We start from the raw sequence: 18,423 nt of genomic DNA on the forward strand, positions 1-18,423 counted from the left end.
TAGTGTGAAGCTGCATCAGACGGACTGACGGCCAGACGGACACAGACCTGGTTCTGTTATGGGTAGGGGGTAGATTGTGTGATCACTATATGGGGTAGCAGATGTCAGACGAACTGACAGGGTGCACAGAAATGGTGGATTTCAGTGAAAGAAAATGATATAACACGCCACAAATGGGCACTGGGACAGAAATCTGTCAAGTTTTTTTTACTACTTCAGGGTGGCCAAAGAAGATCAATCTGTTAAGCAACACACTTAAGATGACAAAACCTAAGGCTGATAATAGCTGGCTGTGAAACTACCTTTATCTCAAGGTTTAAGGTGGGGTCAGATAGAGCAGATAAAGCAGGCGGATTGGAATTGCTGATATTTGCTGCAAATGATTAAGAAGTTTATTGTATGCTCAGACAGCAAATGGACATGTTGGCTTGGGTAATTAGATAATCTTCTCTACAGGGCAGAGGAGGAATTTGATTAGTCAAGACAAGACATATCCTGAATTGTATGTATAATGACCGTCTAACATGGCAGACTTGTGTCGATCTTGCTTTGAATGGCTGTCAGGTGCAGCTTGATAACTCCACACTAAGGACACAGACTAGAGAACGAGACTGCAAGTTTCATCAGTCAGTACAGGTAGCACTCAGTACCAGACCAAGGATAGACATATTGATTTGTTTCCTGAGGACAAATGGGTCTCCATGATGCTCGACACATGGCAGAAGTGACATACTTGCTAACGTCTTGTATTACCGATGTGTATGTATATAAAAACCACTTCCATTGTTTGTTTGTTGTGTAACAGCCCTCAGTAACATTTCTGCAGCCTGTCATTAATAAAGTCTGAACCAGATAATCTGGTGATTGATATCATAAGCATGATTCACACAATTTGGGTGTAATAATGTGCAATCAACACTCTCTCAGCCAATCAACCAGATCCATCTTGTCATCACTTATGACCAGTATAGCTTGCTGGGGCCTAATTCTCACCCACAACCCCCCACAGGAGGGAATTATATGAGACTGAATGGTTAGCCAAGGCCTTTTTGTGACCTGATTCAGGGAAGGATTAAAAGCTGAGGCAACCACATATTCCTCAATTATAAAAATGAATCTGTGGCGAGTGAAAGAGTCTCGGTGTAAAGGTTACCTAGTGCAGCTGTCATACGTGGGCTGGAAAGCTGATGCCACAATTATTACAAAAGTGAGATGATTAAATAGGTCGACATGCATGGTGTACGAGTGATTGCGGTAATCAATGCTGAACGTTACGTCATGTCAGGACGTGCTCATGGACCTGTGTGGGGACAGATGTGGATATTCACAACACTGTACATCGGTACAGAAGTCTACATTGAACCACAAGTGAGTTAAGTTTTACGCCGCTTTCAGCAATATTCCAGCAATATCATGGCAGGGGGACACCAGAAATATGCTTCACACATTGTACCCATGTGAGGAATCAAACCAAGGTCTTTGGCATGATGAGTGAACACTTTAACATCTAGGCTAACTGATTTAGGGATGTATAGTTTATAATAAAGGGATGTGTGTCAAACAATTTATTTATCCAAACGACAAACAATTCTGGGGAATCACAACAGATTTTTCTAACAACCTGTCCCACAGAATATCAGAGTATGTTCTGTCCCTTAATAAATCTGGCAGTTGAAAACTAAGTAATCTGAAAGGTTTGTGAATTTTATTTGTGTAATTGAAACATGTCTTTATAAGTGACCTGGTTCTCCCCCACTTCTATTCAGACCAAGAAGTAATAATAAATTCCAGTTGTGCAGCTAAAAACTTAATTTCCTTGCTTAAAATTAATTGCCAATAAAACATACAAAATATGCAATTAAACCAAGTTAAATGCTATCATCTCACATTTGACTGTGAGCTCTTGAGATAATTCTTATCACACATGAACCATTAGAGTGAGTTGGGTTCACTGCCAGTTTGAACTGCATAAATGTTGTCATTATATGTAACCACAACCAAAAGGATGGTTTGTGTACATCTACTCAACTCAAACAAAGGCATTGGTTGTACAATGTAGTTTCTAGGATTAGTGGTTGTATTTATTTTACAAGACCTGGTTGTTTCCCAGCCTCAGTACTGGTTCAGTTAGTTATACAATGTAGATTCTCAGCCTATGGTCTGATAGTATTTGTGTACAATATAGTTTCCAAGCCTCAGTACTGGTTGAGTTAGTTATACAATGTAGATTCTCAGCCTATGGTCTGATAGTATTTGTGTACAATATAGTTTCCCAGCCTCAGTACTGGTTGAGTTAGTTATACAATGTAGATTCTCAGCCTATGGTCTGATAGTATTTGTGTACAATATAGTTTCCCAGCCTCAGTACTGGTTGAGTTATTTATACAATGTAGATTCTCAGCCTATGGTCTGACAGTATTTGTGTACAACATAGTTTCCCAGCCTCAGTACTGGTTGAGTTAGTTATACAATGTAGATTCTCAGCCTATGGTCTGATAGTATTTGTGTACAATATAGTTTCCCAGCCTCAGTACTGGTTGAGTTATTTATACAATGTAGATTTCTCAGCCTATGGTCTGATAGTATTTGTGTACTCCCAGCCTACTGGCTGAGTTATTTATACAATGTAGATTCTCAGCCTATGGTCTGACAGTATTTGTGTACAACATAGTTTCCCAGCCTCAGTACTGGTTGAGTTAGTTATACAATGTAGATTTCTCAGCCTATGGTCTGATAGTATTTGTGTACAATATAGTTTCCCAGCCTCAGTACTGGTTGAGTTATTTATACAATGTAGATTTCTCAGCCTATGGTCTGGTAGTATTTGTGTACAATATAGTTTCCCAGCCTCAGTACTGGTTGAGTTATTTATACAATGTAGATTTCTCAGCCTATGGCCTGGTAGTATTTGTGTTCAATATAGTTTCCCAGCTTACCTAAGTACTGGTTATTTTTGTCGAACAATTAGTTTCCTAGTCTGAGTAAAAGCTGTGTCAGTTGTATCATGTAGGTTCTCAGCCTTGACATTAGTGGTAAGGCTGAATATAGGTTGACTTTGTTGTACAAGTCTGAGCAAAGGTTCAATATCCCAGGCTTGATCAAGTCATGACAGTAAAGACATATTGGACGGATGCTGTAGAGAAAGCTTACACCAGACTGATTGATTTGCCATAGGAATAGATAACTGGCAACTGCGGGCTGATCACGGTCGAGAATAGAGACAGGAATTACATAGGTGGACCTTGGCAGACCATCGCCACCATCCCTAACGCATAGGTAGCAGGCCTCAGAGGAGGACATTGCTCAGGTGGGAGGACATGAAGGAGAACATCTATCACACAGGTGGGAGGACATGAAGAACGTCTCTCACACACACAGGTGGGAGGACATGAAGGAGACCATCTTTCACACAGGTGGGAGGACATAAAGGATGTCTCTCACACACACAGGTGGGAGGACATGAAGGAAACCATCTATCACACAGGTGGGATCTCTCACACACACAGGTGGGAGGACATAAGGATGTCTCTATCACACAGGTGGGGAGGACATGAAGGACCATCTCTCACACACAGGTGGGAGGACATGAAGGATGTCTCTCACACACACAGGTGGGAGGACATGAAGGAGAACATCTATCACACAGGTGGGAGGACATGAAGGAACATCTCTCACACACACAGGTGGGAGGACATGAAGGAAACCATCTATCACACAGGTGGGAGGACATAAAGGATGTCTCTCACACACACATGTGGGAGGACATGAAGGAAACCATCTATCACACAGGTGGGAGGACATAAAGGATGTCTCTCACACACACATGTGGGAGGACATGAAGGACGTCTCTCACACACAGGTGGGAGGACATGAAGGAGAACATCTATCACACAGGTGGGAGGACATGAAGGACGTCTCTCACACACAGGTGGGAGGACATGAAGGATGTCTCTCACACACACAGGTGGGGGGACATGAAGGACGTCTCTCACACACACAGGTGGGAGGACATGAAGGAAACCATCTATCACACAGGTGGGAGGACATGAAGGACGTCTCTCTCACACACACAGGTGGGAGGACATGAAGGACGTCTCTCACACACAGGTAGGAGGACATGAAGGAGTCTCTCACACACCATTTATCACACAGGTGGGAGGACATGAAGGGGTCTCTCACACACAGGTGGGAGGACATGAAGGACATCTCTCATCACACACAGGTGGGAGGACATGAAGGACCTCTCTCACACACAGGTGGGAGGACATGAAGGATGTCTCTCACACACAGGTGGGAGGACATGAAGGACGTCTCTCACACACACAGGTGGGAGGACATGAAGGACGTCTCTCACACACACAGGTGGGAGGACACAAAGGACGTCTCTCTCTCACACAGGTAGGACACGAAGGACGTCTCTCTCTCACACAGGTGGGAGGACACGAAGGACGTCTCTCTCTCACACAGGTAGGAGGACACGAAGGACGTCTCTCTCACACACAGGTGGATGGACACGAAGGACGTCTCTCTCTCACACAGGTAGGAGGACACGAAGGACGTCTCTCTCACACACAGGTGGGAGGAAGGAGATGAAGGACATCTTTCACACAGGTGGGAGGTTGGAGTTTGAGGGTAGGAAGGCAGAGGATGTTGAATGAAGAAGCAACTACAGGCTTGGCAATGGTTTGAGAGAGGTAGAAACTGTTTTAGCTTCGTATAGCACGGGCAAATTTATAGCAGACATACCTGGGATTAGTTTTGTACATTTTTGTCCTGAGTCTGGGGTGCTGTCTGGATTGTTAGTCTCACAGGCTGATGGCAATACAAAAAATAGCAAACACAGTAAAATACTGTGTTCCAGATGCGGATGATGCCAGACTCAGTTGCGACTACAGACGGGATGTTACTGAAGCAGTGGTACCTGCGTAGAACCATCACCAACTCTCCAGGGTACCCAAGACTGATGTCTCGTTTGTCATACCCAGAATAGCAAATCAAACACCAATGAAACTGGCTGGACATGATGGCCCGATGTCCATCAGATAGACTCCATGGTGTATGACAGATGTAGGAGGGCAGTAGACAATGTTAACATGGTGGGGATTGTGTATTATCCTTTAACCCTAGTCTGGGAAAGATGTGCCTGAGGATAGAAGATGAACAGACAGATGGGGAAGATGAGGAGCTGAACATTTATTAGATTACAGTATTATACATGGTATGAATCAGACATCAGCATGCTGCTCAGGCTTGTAGATAAGGCTGGGGTTTGATGCTCGCGGCTGTTACAGAATAACATGGGACCTATTATTTGAAGAACTATGACAGTAAAATAATATGATAAAGCAAGATAATTTAGCAATTTGGTGACCTATCTATAATATGACATTGCTAACTGCATGGCCATCATGTTGGCTGATAACAGCATACACCCTGGGGAGGGCATGGCACAGCTGAAGGTAGCAGTTGAAGGACAACTGGGCAGAGATTAAATATCTGGAATTTGACATTCATGGGAAGGCTTCCTAATGGGTATGGCGGAGGAGGTGAATGGTAAATGCACGGGGTGGTTAGGATTATTACATTGGATTGATTCTACTGTCAGTTTATTCATGGACAGAATGTAGCATGAAATGTTTCAGTGAGTGAGGGAGGGAGGGAGGGAAGGTGAGAGGCAGTGAGTGAGGGAGGGTTGGAGGGAAGTGAGTGAGTGAGTGAATTGTGTGGGTGTGGGTCTGAGTGGGTGAGTGAGTGAGTGAGAGAGTGACTGGGAGAGTGAATTGTGTGTGGAGAGGGGGGGGGGGTAGGCAAGGAGGGGAAGTCAGTGAGGGCTGTCAGTTGATTATTGTAAGCAAAGCTGTTCATAAGTGAATGGCAAAGTACATGTGAGAATGAGTTGTTTTATGCCAACCTCAAACAAATAATCCCAACTCTCAACCACAAGAAAACCCCAGGACCAACAAATAGATTTACTTGTGATTTCGCCAGCATTAACCAACACTCCCTCGTTAACTTCTGGAACAATATAAAGACAATCCTATCTGACATTTCAAAGCATGACCATTAGCTCTTGCATACAAAATTAAAAATATGACTTAAGAACCCCATGGTTTTCAAGTGATCCACTTACAGCCATTCTTGCACCCTCAACTGCCCAACCAAACAAGTTCCTCACATTTCAAATCCCCTGCTCATCTCCACAGAGGTTTATGGCTGGCTGACTCAATCTGCAATCTCCAACTACTTAGCTTTCTGTGCATATAATAATCTAATATTGTCCACTCTCCTTCCTCTGTCAATCAACTCCTTCTTAACACCAAAGATGGAATCCAACACAAATAACTTCCTTGGAGGCAGCCTGCCTGCAGTGTGATCTGACTTTTTTTAAGGATAAAACCCTTCAAATACATATCTGGAAAGTTTACTAATGGATGCTTCATGCCTGGTGCGGGATATGTACAGAGTGAAGGCAAGGGCTGCCTTGGGTGTTGGGGGGCTTGCTGGAGGTTTGTCTATGTTATTCTGATATTGAGTTGATGCTTATCATCGTGAATGTCATGTTGTGGTATAGTCAGCAGTATTTTATATATAGTTTCCTCCACAATCATCCTTGGTGTTAAGAAATATTCCAGGAGTGGGTGAGTCAGGTTTTACAATCCTCTCAGCAATATTCCAGAAATGGACATAGGGAATGAAACTCAGCTTTTCAGCGTGACAAATACTTTAACCACTAAGCTACCACAGTAAGTCATCAGAGCATGAACAACAGTTTCACATATTCTACTTACGTAGGTACTATATATTACAAATGGGTTCATGAAACTGCCAGCTTGAACATTTGAAACAAATACATTTGAAATAATTAAATGTGCATAAACTATCCAAAATTTTAATACTGGACAAAAGATTTTATAGTTTTGCTTAAGGAAGTAGAGTACTCAGTTAATGAATGGGGATCAGCTGTTCACGATTAGTGCTGGTTACGGACACACAATGAAAGGAGACCACCAAAAAGATGACTCACAAGGAACTCAATTTAATACTGCTGTAAATAACATTTTTGGGGGTTACATTTCCTCCTTGAACATAATAATCACTAAATTTACCAAAATATGAACTCATAACTGTACCTTGTTTACTTTTATAAAATAGCAGTCAAGCATATCGAATATTGAAGTCAATCCATAAGTGTAAAACTATAGTGGTGTAATTATCCCAACTTGTCCTGGACAAAGTCTCAAACCTCACCGATGTCTGCAGTTAATTTCCATGTCTCACTTTTTTCAATATTTGAGATTAAATATTGAAGAAATGTTGACAGTCATTAACAGTCTGGTGACAGCAGTATGGGGAGGACTGTCAACCCAACATGGGACGAGCATCGAATTAAGGATTCATGTCCAAGTCCAATTAATAATGGGGCGCCATAAAGGAGACACTTTTAGCCATTGTATCATCTTCTTGCTCTAACCACTGAGCAGGTCTGGGATAATGTGAAAATGTCGCTATCACATGGGAAAAAAATTGGATTTAGGATCCTTCAGTTGATGTCGAATAGTGCCAGTTCTGGTCCAGATCCGATAGCATTGTGCCACCAGAATAATGCTTAATTGAATGTGGGGATCGGCATTATGAAAGCCATGCCGGAAATTAAGAAAAATTCCGAAAAAATTCTTGTCATCAATTTTTCAAACTACTTTAACAGAACGCCATTTGGACAGGAATGAATGACAGTAAAAATGGAGGAATGTTTGAGTCGTGAAGCATCATGAATTATGGGTTTCTGCTTGAGTGTGTTGGATAAACAAAACAATGAATGATTTGACTCATAAAAGTGAAGAAATTCAGAGACAATTTGATTAATTCTAATTTAAATTGATTTAAGTTTGAAATTTAGTCAATAATTCCCAATAGGTCTTAAAAGATAAAAAAATACATCTTGTTTTTATTCTCACTAGACAAATATTGTGCATATTTCTACATGTATGGTTGACTAAATTGTTAAAAGATAGAGCAATTGTGGATAAATTGTTTAAATGAATCACCTGAAAACAATTACAACTGGTGTAGCGAAACATGCCATATGATCTTTCTCTCCTATTAACAATAAACTCTTTGATGAATATCTAGCACACATATCATATAATGCAACTCATAATTGAAGAAAAGAAAGGAAGGAAAGAAAGAAGAAATATTAGAACATGAATTATCTTTTGAAAAAAAATAAAACCTATAATACATTAAAACTAAAACTACATGCACACCATTGTTTGAATCATCCGTCTCTCAATTGTCTTTTCATTATTTATTGACTGCATTATTTATGTTAACAACCAGCTTTAGTATATAAGTGCATATATGCATTGAAATCATTACCACACGTCCACTGTGTCGTATATCAACAAACCTTGATTGACAGTTATACACACAATGTTAAACGTATAGTCAAAACAATATGATCGCCTCTAATTACCAGCACCAGTCAACCAGGAAGTGTTTATGAGGATTGTATGACAGTTAAATAATGGATGACAGCTTCACTCCATCAGAGAGACCGACAACAACTGGTCGCGACATGATGTTCATGTCAACACTGACCATAGTCTAACAACCCTGGGATTCATTTCCCAGAGCCGGTTCAACACACAGGTGGAACGTAACACTATCAATAATTTATTGATTCCCACCTTCTCCACTAATGATGTGTTATGACAGCTGGTTTGGATAGGTATTCCAGTAAATATTTGACAAATGCTCGAACATGGGTATAGTAGTCCCAATCAATGGTTCTCTGATACTTGTGTCCTGACAAAACAGTCGATGGCGTCTAATGTGCTATGAAAATGATGATAATAACATTCTATGCAAAGAGATTGTTGTGTCACAGTGATTTCATGAAACGATAGTGAGTTTTAGTTTTACAGGTTTTCTTTAGCAATATTCCAGATATATCACATCGTGGGACACCAGAAATGGGCTTCACATACTGTACCCATGTGGGGAATTGAACCCAGACCTTCAGTATGACGGGCAAATGCTTTAACCACTAGGCTACCCCACTGCACAAACAGATTGTCAGAATCCTTCTATTTCCCATGGTAAACCGAGGGTAAGACAAGAATTTTCACATGAGTTTCACTAAATCATTTTGACACACATTAAATAATTTCCTTATTACCTATTTCTTAATCTTTTCAAGGTCTCCTTTAAAAAATGCACTAATCACAACAAGTGCCTAATAAAACCACAACTGTCAAATCATGAAAAGAGTCTTCAGTTTAGACTAACATCTAGTCTCTGAAATGAACATATTTTATAGAAAAAAAAGTTCATAACAAATAATCATAAAATATGATGAAAAGGAGCCCAAAGGCTTTCTTTATTTTCATAAACTGGAAATCTAGACTTGCATGTTTTTTTTCTTGAATATATTTGTTTCAGGGTCTGTATGACAGTGAGTGAGTGAGTGACTGAGTAAATATGGTTCACCCCGCTTTTAGCAATATTCCAGCAACATCACTAGAAATGGGCTTCAAGGCATTGTACCCTGTGGGGAATCGAACCCAGGTTTGGGGGAAATGAGCAAACGCTTTTTCCACAAGGCTACTCCACCGCACCTTCAGTAAGCCAGACTATCTTCAGTTATGACATCTATTCTAGTGTGATGTCATTCAGATGTTACATCACAGTTGGAATCATGACATCAACAATGCTGTCTGTGTAACAATACACTGGTACAAGTGAAGTGATATTTGCCCTAGCGAAATGCAATATGCATGAAGTCAACTATTTCAAACCCTATGGGTAATAAATAACGAAACTGCTGTAGGATAGCAGCGCGCTAATAACATAAAAATATCCATGAACAAAAGGAAAGAGAGAATCCCAAACATAACTACTTCCTAATGCATTGTAAATGTTAAAACAATGAAATACCCACTGAACACATATTGTCAACACCCAAATTGATCAATTACACTTAATTGTCTCCCAACGCTTGCTCTATATTCACCCCATAAAAGGACAAGAAGAAGCTTGAAATGTTGTTAAAAATACAAAAGATCTTGTTTCACACCAAAAATATTCCATGTTTATGTTGATCCAACTCTGCCTCTAAAAGAGTAAATCAATTATCAGTGTATGTCAGTCTGTATGATAATTGAGGATGTTTCAGTCAAAAAACCCAAATTGGGTATTACACATAACATATTATTTTGGTACCAGAAAAATGGTTAAAGGCACAGACTATAGATATAATAATCCAATAAAACGTACAATATTGGCATCAAGATAGATCTGATAAGCCAGTCTTTACAACCATCTCGGCAGCTGGTGCCCTTGCCTCAAGGCCATATTGAATGATGGATCCATGGATCCATGGTAATTCTGTCCTTACAATAGGCAAGTCTAAATAAGCAGCCTTCATAGGACACCAGTCTTTTAAAAGGACGATTTGTTGTTAATATTTATACAATCTAGAAATTATGATATAAACTAATAATTATAGCGTTAGACACTTGTGGAAGTCTACAGATGCTGATGATTGGAGAGTCTATTACTGAAAGCTTAGTTCCTGGTGACTGAAGCAAGGAGGGTCCTTCACCACATCATAAACCCTGATGCTGTATAGAAAGTAATACTGCCATAAACTGGGGTCAGGTTTCAATGCATTAATCATGATCAAATTACAGATAACAGCCAATGACAGTGTGGTCATGTGTCTATGCAAAACGCAATCCATGACAAACTTCCTCGACATAATCGATTAATGTGGATTTCTTCCAGACCGAAACTTGATACTAGTAAAGCCAAGCCACAATACTCCATCACCAGTGCTAGGATGGTCTTCAATGAACTCTTCTTGAAGGTCTTGTCTCAAGTTTATCCCTTTCAAAATGAACCAAGTAAAATTTACAGCTTTTGTGTTCTGCACAGACAACTAATGCCCATTGGTCAGTCGAGGTTAACTCATGTCCAGTGGCTATTAATTACTAGCTAATCAAGTTGATAGCTGTCAAGACCAGCTCCGAAATTATTCATCAGTGGTGGAGGCAATATGTTACAATCGAAGCAATAACAGCATAGAATCCTCAATGTGAATAAACAGAGCTGTGGAAGGGATTCCATTGTCACGAATGAAAGGCTTAATTTCCTTGTGTCATCATTGATGTTTGGAGTATGAATAAGAAGCCATTTTGTTTGCTGCAATGAATGGATACACAGGGCGAAAATATGAATCAACACATTTCTATCTTTCAAGGAGGAACAATTAGATAAAATTCAGATTTAAACAAATTGAAAAATCAATATATAACATCAATATGAGGATTCTAACTAAATGTTGAAAGTATACTACTCAAATAAAGTTAAAGAACCCCTGATTCTGATGGCAGAACTAATTAACCACAGTCATGTGTAGGATCAGTGTTCCTTAACTTCTGAGTACTAAATATAACTCAGTGCCAGTGTGCTGATCCAGAAGTGATTATTGAATGCCCCAGCAGAGACAGTGACAATTGGACACATTGACAAATGAAGTATTTGAAAGTTTATGCACGAGAACTAAAATTCCTGTCCTCTACTTCTGACTATCCTGAAAAAGCACCCCCCATGAGAAACGTACATCACCAAGCAAGCTCGGAGTGTGGCCAGTTTTGGTGAATACAAATTGCAAATTTTGCTTCAGTTTCAGTATTATCAATTTAAAAAACCCTAGTATGTTTGACAGTTTGACATATTTATTCAATTGAAAAACTCCCGTTTCGGCAACCAATCTGTTATGTGTTTGTAAATCAACATAACGCCACAGGACTGACCGGCACTGGAAGTATTTTTGTAAATTGCAACTTACCAGATTTGCACTTAATCTTCCTGTGTTGTCATGTTCATAACCTACAAACTGCTTTGTCTGCAAAAAAAGGAAAAAAAAGCATGTGTCACTAGAATTTCACAGCAATTTGTCAATGTTTCATATTTCTTTGGAACAGCACAATGTGCTGAAAGGTGTTTCTTTCATATCTATTATATACAATACAGACAAGCGGGGTGATATTGTTTCTGACAAATCTGTGGACGCGTTGAAATGATTGAACTCTTTGCATATTCCGGAAGGTGAGAAATGTGGAGGAGAATTTCAGTGTAAGGCTTCTTAGTGGTTGTTCTACCAGTTTGAATGTTAATTTTTATCTAGTCTGAAGTGTTGGTGGGCTACAAGTATTCTCCTTAAATTGAAATCACAGGTCTAAAGGCTTTAACGAGAGGTACCTCTTCAGGGTATGCCTACTATTGTAATGGTGTGATCCTACTGCCATATATAGTTAAACTACTGCAGTATAGAGAATGGGGGAACTATTACTATACAGACAGTGGTACATCTATTTCAATATTGACAGTAGTACAACTCTAGCAATATGGAGAGTGGTAGAAGTATTTCAAGATGGACATTAGTACAACTCTAGCAATATAGAAGTACAAGTTTTAATATAGACAGTCGTACAACTGTTTCAAGACAGAGTGTGGTACAACTATTTCATTAGAGATGGTTGGGCAATTATTTCAATACAGATCGACATTAGTACAGCTCTAGCAATATAGACAGTGGTACAACTATTGCAATGCACACAACAACAACAATAACAACAATAGTATCATGTTTCTTTCTGTGGATACAATCAGGAGTGAAGAGCAACATCATTGTCAGTATTTCTATCACCAGTCATCACTGCATGACTATCAGGCCATGGTCATGTGTGATGTACTGAAAGTTCTATCATATAGTTAACTCGAATTTTAATGTCAAAGGACTACAGATAATTGGTTAATGAAGTTTATTTCTTTGGTAAAATCTACAATCACCGCTCCAATCAGAATAACAGTTAGTATTAATCTGGGTTTTCAATCCTATTAGCAGATCCTGATGCAAAGGGACACAACTCTGCATACAACATGACGCTTCAAGGAACAGGTCATGAGCTGTAACTATCATGTCTACCACTCCCATGCTTGTGACGCCACTAATCAAATCTGTTTAACAGTCACCTCAATCCTTTGTGTGAAAAATACAAAAAACATAATAGAAGTTTAATGAATATAACCCATGAAACGTAGGCAAACCATATATGAAATGGTAGAAGTTGACCGATTTTTAGTCAAATACAGGATGTTGATAGCCAGACCAAGGATCATACTTGCTATAAATCCAGATTCAAACCCAGAAACAGCACATCTGACACCGAAGGGACACAACACACCTGAGACCACAGAGTCATCAAGCCACCTGGGTCCCCTTGAAAAACCCAGAATCAATAACTATGACCTAGGCTGTGAATGAGACACATGGATTTGACACTACTTTTGATGAAGTTGCAGCATTGTCACAGTCCAGGGATATCAAGAATAGGTCATCAAGATCATTCCATCACTACGGACACTTTATCCTTTCTAATGTGACTCACCATGATTTACGAGCAATAAGATACTATCCGGATCCCAGTGACCAGACCATCTATGAGAACCACATGCACATTGTACGTTGAGACTAATACGGACAGTGATAGCAACAGATAACTTGCATAGAAAATATCACTTAACAGGGTCCATGTAGTCACCTTCCATTATCTGCTCCAGAAGAAACTAAGATCATGGAGTCTGGATGCCCAGTGCTAAAATGTGGCTTCTGACATTAACGTCCTGCATGGAAACAATACAGGAGACAATCCTGGGAAGAAGCTGCCCGGTCGGCCGTGAATGTCTTGTGCGAGGAGCTGGCCCAACTCCCTTCATGATCCGTAATATAATTGAACCAATCTGAGGTGCGGAGCTGACAATAAGGGCTGTTTTATGGCAAATGTGTTGTGCAGGACTGACGTCATTCTAAACATAAACCAATTGGACTTTATGGTATGGCAAAGAGGAAGCATGACACAGGTCTGGTTCTTGTGTGGACAGCTGATGAAGCATTGGTCCTGGAATAGCGAGGAATGGAGGACAGTTATTGTGGCTTTTCATACAACTCATTTACCCGAAAGTGAAATTTTTGTAAATTTCCAATTTTGAAAGCAAACTTTAATGTTTGTGTGAGGAAATTAAAGACATTCTTTGATCTTTGCTATGGATTCCAACACTTCTCATTACGGAAGAATAACCATCAAAATGAAGAGGCCGGGTGGAGTGTTTGGCAAACAATTTCTCATGTAGAAATTAATCAGCATCAGCACATATACATACAAATATACCAACAAGTGTATTGCCATGAGATGTATTCACAGTGACAGGACTTGTCATCATCAATGTCATTTATACCTCATATGTGAGGCAATTTGTGACTGTTGGCAACATTTGCAGCCTTGCTGTTAAGGAAATAATATTGAATCTATTGACATTCAGATTTATACATAAATCATAAACATGACTGAAATCATGTTCGAAAATGTTTTGCCTTCAAAACACACTAAACTTTTCATGGGATATTTCAAGCAGAATTCAATTCTTTAATACTGCCAAATAATTGATAAGTACAAGATATTTTCCACATTTTTTGTCCAAAAAAACCCCTAAAGCAATCATTTCACCCTGGCACAAACTGTTTCAGGAAAAATCCAGTTGACATCATTCATAATATCTTCAGCCATGATGTGATTCTTTGACATTTTGATATAATTTATGTTGGTTGTTCTAACATTTCAGACCACGATCAACAAATAACAAAGACACAGATATCCTCTGTGATCAATTGTAGTCCCGGTGATCCAATGACTTCATGGGTTACGTGTCATGCCCGATGGAAACTGACTCATCACAGGTAGCAGAAAAAACCACAACATTAACATGGCCTTCATATCAGTTCCTTATGTTGAAAGTCTATCATAACTTCCAACCCCCAAAATACACCGAAATCACTTCTTCAAAATGCTTTACTAATCATTGTAAAGGGAGGTAACTTGTTGTCACTGCCTGCCTCTAATCTGTACCTCACACAAAGTGGGTGGACAACTGCTGCCCAATCTGTCAGGCCTCATATGTCTTGGTCCCAGCGGTATATATATATGCTCCCTGTCAAGGGACTGGAACCAGGGAATCAATACATCGCCATACTGTGTCAGGAAGCGAGGGCCCTCAAACCTACCATGAAATTGTGCCAGAGAAAATCTATACCTTGGTCAGACAAAGACAGGGCTCATTCCAGCAGGTGTTTTAGGGGATGTTTGGGGAATATTTCACTGTTAGGTGTTATAATACTGCTATAAACTGCTAAATCTTGCCACTTGAGATCGGGTCCTTTCTTAGATCTTGTTCCCTGACTGTGAACAATTTGGTTATGGTGTAGAACATCCCCATAGAGAACTAACATACAGCAGGAGATTGAGGTCCATGCAGTTGGTTTATACCTTGTACAAACAAATGAAGATACCACCATAAGTTATAGGGTCATGTCTGGAACAGGCAAAATAATGGGCAGTAGTTCTAGTGAGTGAGTTGTAGTTTTACGCCGCCTTTAGCAATATTCCGATCCAGCAATATCATGATGGGGGACACCAGAAATGGGCTTCACACATTTTGCCCATGTGGGGAATCAAACACGGGCCTTCAGCGTGATGGGTGAACGCCTTAACCACTAGGCTACCCTACTGCCCTCACCCAGATAGCATTCGGACGTTGACCCAACGTTGGCAATGTTGGCAAAAGCATTGCCAACATTGGGCCAACGTCTGAATGCTATCTGGGCAGTAGTTCATAATATAATGATGAGAATGTTTGTGGGAATATTTACTGCACTAGTATGCCCACAGCATTACATCATCGTAACTCCAGTCAAAGGTTCAGTGCACTCTCAAATGTCATTCTCAACTCCCTGGGAATCATACAAAGTAATAAGCAATAACACATGTGGAAACCCAGTCACACAATCCTCATGACAAACTGACAGTTTATAAGCATAGTCCCAAGTGGAACAGGTCTCACCAGTAAGTGAGCACAGGATCCTTCATTTCTTTTGGTTTAATCCTGTCCTCACCAATGTTCAGAAATATTCTCCTGATCCATTGAGCTGCTTTATATGTCTAGCATAGGTTGCTGAGGGCCTTTTCTTACCAGGAACAATTGATGCTCATGCTGTTGTTCACTGGAATATTGCTGAGTGTGACGTAAAAGTAAAGCCACACCACCCACCCACCCAGTCACTCACTCTTACCAGGACTCTCTTCAGAGGATGTGTGTTTACCATTTACATGAAAACAACTGTTTTGTAAAGATTAAATGTCTACAGCCTGATTTCCCTGCCCATTAATCTGTCACACCAAAACTGAAAATCTGCTAAGCATAAACCCATCACAGTCTCTTAGAAGTAAAACTTCATGTCTTTCCTTCCTGACATATTTTGTACATAGCCCCACAAGATCCACTCATCCTTGTCTAACAGAGTCAAGCCTAAACACATTAACTCTACACATGTCTTATCTTGTAGAGCAATTTCAGGCCATTTTGTCAGAAACGGTGTGAATTTTCAGAAAATGTGTCATGTACATAAATCTTGATTGCCACTTAAATGAATGTAAATCACTTCTGACCTAGAATCAATCAGATCAATATGGCAAAACGTCATTGTTGTCCACATCAATTTATGCAAGTCCAGCATGGGGCTCACTATAATTTGATTTGTATGTTCCCTGACGCTAACAGAATGTTTACAAACATTAAAAAATGGTACAAATTAAGCGATCTACCAAATCTCGTACCCGCGACACAGTTATCAGCTTATTGTAAATTGATCGTTGCTGTTGCAGTGGCAAGCGACTCTCGACCAGTCCTACACCACTTAAAGGATCAAACACTTCGCTGTGAGAGTAACAGGGAAAACCCATTGCATTTTCCCTCTACATCACTCGTATACTCTCTACCTCTGCATACTCAGCAAATATGATTAAGGTTGAACATTTTGTTGTCCACAGTCTACTTCTATCATGTTCAGACTTCACTAGCTTTGAACTATAGATCATTTTTTTTTTATTGGACCAAGTACTTTGTAGCTAATGCTTTCAGTTATGTTGAAAGTAGAGGTAATCAACTCACATTGATGCTCTTGATATGATAAATTTTCTCTGAAGTTACAAGGGATTTCAGGGGAAAAAATCTATTCTTACTAGATTGTTGTATAGATTGGTACCCATAAAATCAGATTTCACATTTTAAGTTCTATTTTTTATATCTAATTTTCGATAACATACCTGTCTATCTTGGACTGACTGACTGAGTTTGGTTTTACGCCGCTTTTAGCAATATTCCAGCAACATCACGGCGGGGGACACCAGAAATGGGCTTCACATATTGTGCCCATGTGGGGATGTCTATCTTGGGAGTTTAAAAGGAAAAACAAATGCCCCTTTATTTCTTTAAAGGACAAAATAATGGGTCAAAATTGATCCTAAAACTGTTACCTTGTGAAGCTGTTATGAATAACAGTATATTATAAGTTTATATTGATTCATAAATGTATTGATCTTTCGGTATGCTCCAGATGCACCACAAGTTAAAGTGACCCATCTAAGTCATCAGTTATTAGTGTATTATTTATGAAGACTCTGCTGGAACCATTAAGTCTTTATCAAGCTAATTTTATGTTGAGTGCATGTGAACAGGATTTAACAACACAATTAAAACTTGCATGTACAACTATGTATGTCATTCCACATGGGTGAGTGAGTGGAGTGGCATGGAGTGAGTGAGTGAGTGAGTGAGTGTGTGAGGTTTCACACCGTATGGTTGGTATTGCTGTGTCTGCTGAATGTGGGAGAAAGCCCAAAGTACCCCACGTCTCATTAGTTCCCCACTTTGATGAAACCCGGTGCTGACAATCCTAGACACCAAATAAGGAGACTTGGAATTTGGACTCGCAATCATAGTTTCTTGTGTGTCCAAAGGATGGAACTCTTCACAGTGAATTGCTGCACCTGAGATGATTGGAATTGAGTGAGTGAGTGAGTTAAGTTACACCGCACTCAGCAATATTCCAGCTATATGGCGGCGGTCTGTAAATAATTGAGTCTGGACCAGACAATCCAGTGATCAACATCATGAGCATTGATCTGCGCAATTGGGAACCGATGACATGGGTCAACCAAGTCACGAGTCTGACCACCCGATCCCTTTAGTTGCCTCTTACGACAAGCATGGGTTACTGAAGATCAATTCTAACTCAGATCTTCACGGGTCCTGAGATGATTGGGCCATCAGTGCCACATTATGGAAATCCCCAACTGCTGGCCATGTCTGTCTATAATTAGTTGGACATTACTATATAAATATAATTCATTCATCCATAAACTTGCTGATCCAGACAGTTTCACTTGAAAGGATAGCATCTCTTTGAGCCTTGTACCTCTATTTGGTCAACTACAGACAAGTATTTGAACTATACACAAAAGCAAA

General features: G+C 39.9%; 1 long non-coding RNA gene across 3 annotated transcripts in view; it reads right to left on the reverse strand.

The window, feature by feature from the left end:
* The window catches only part of LOC124282470, a 209,675-nt gene that overhangs the window by 31,156 nt on the left and 160,096 nt on the right, over positions 1–18,423 (reverse strand). For all 3 annotated transcript variants that reach the window (XR_006900163.1, XR_006900165.1, XR_006900164.1), the window contains exon 4: positions 11,852–11,908. This is a non-coding gene — a long non-coding RNA (uncharacterized LOC124282470). The remainder of the gene's footprint in view (positions 1–11,851; positions 11,909–18,423) is intronic.

This window comes from Haliotis rubra, unplaced genomic scaffold (genome assembly GCF_003918875.1).
Source record: "Haliotis rubra isolate DU_JTF1 unplaced genomic scaffold, ASM391887v1 Scf3, whole genome shotgun sequence".
Classification (NCBI taxonomy): Eukaryota; Metazoa; Mollusca; class Gastropoda; order Lepetellida; family Haliotidae; genus Haliotis; species Haliotis rubra.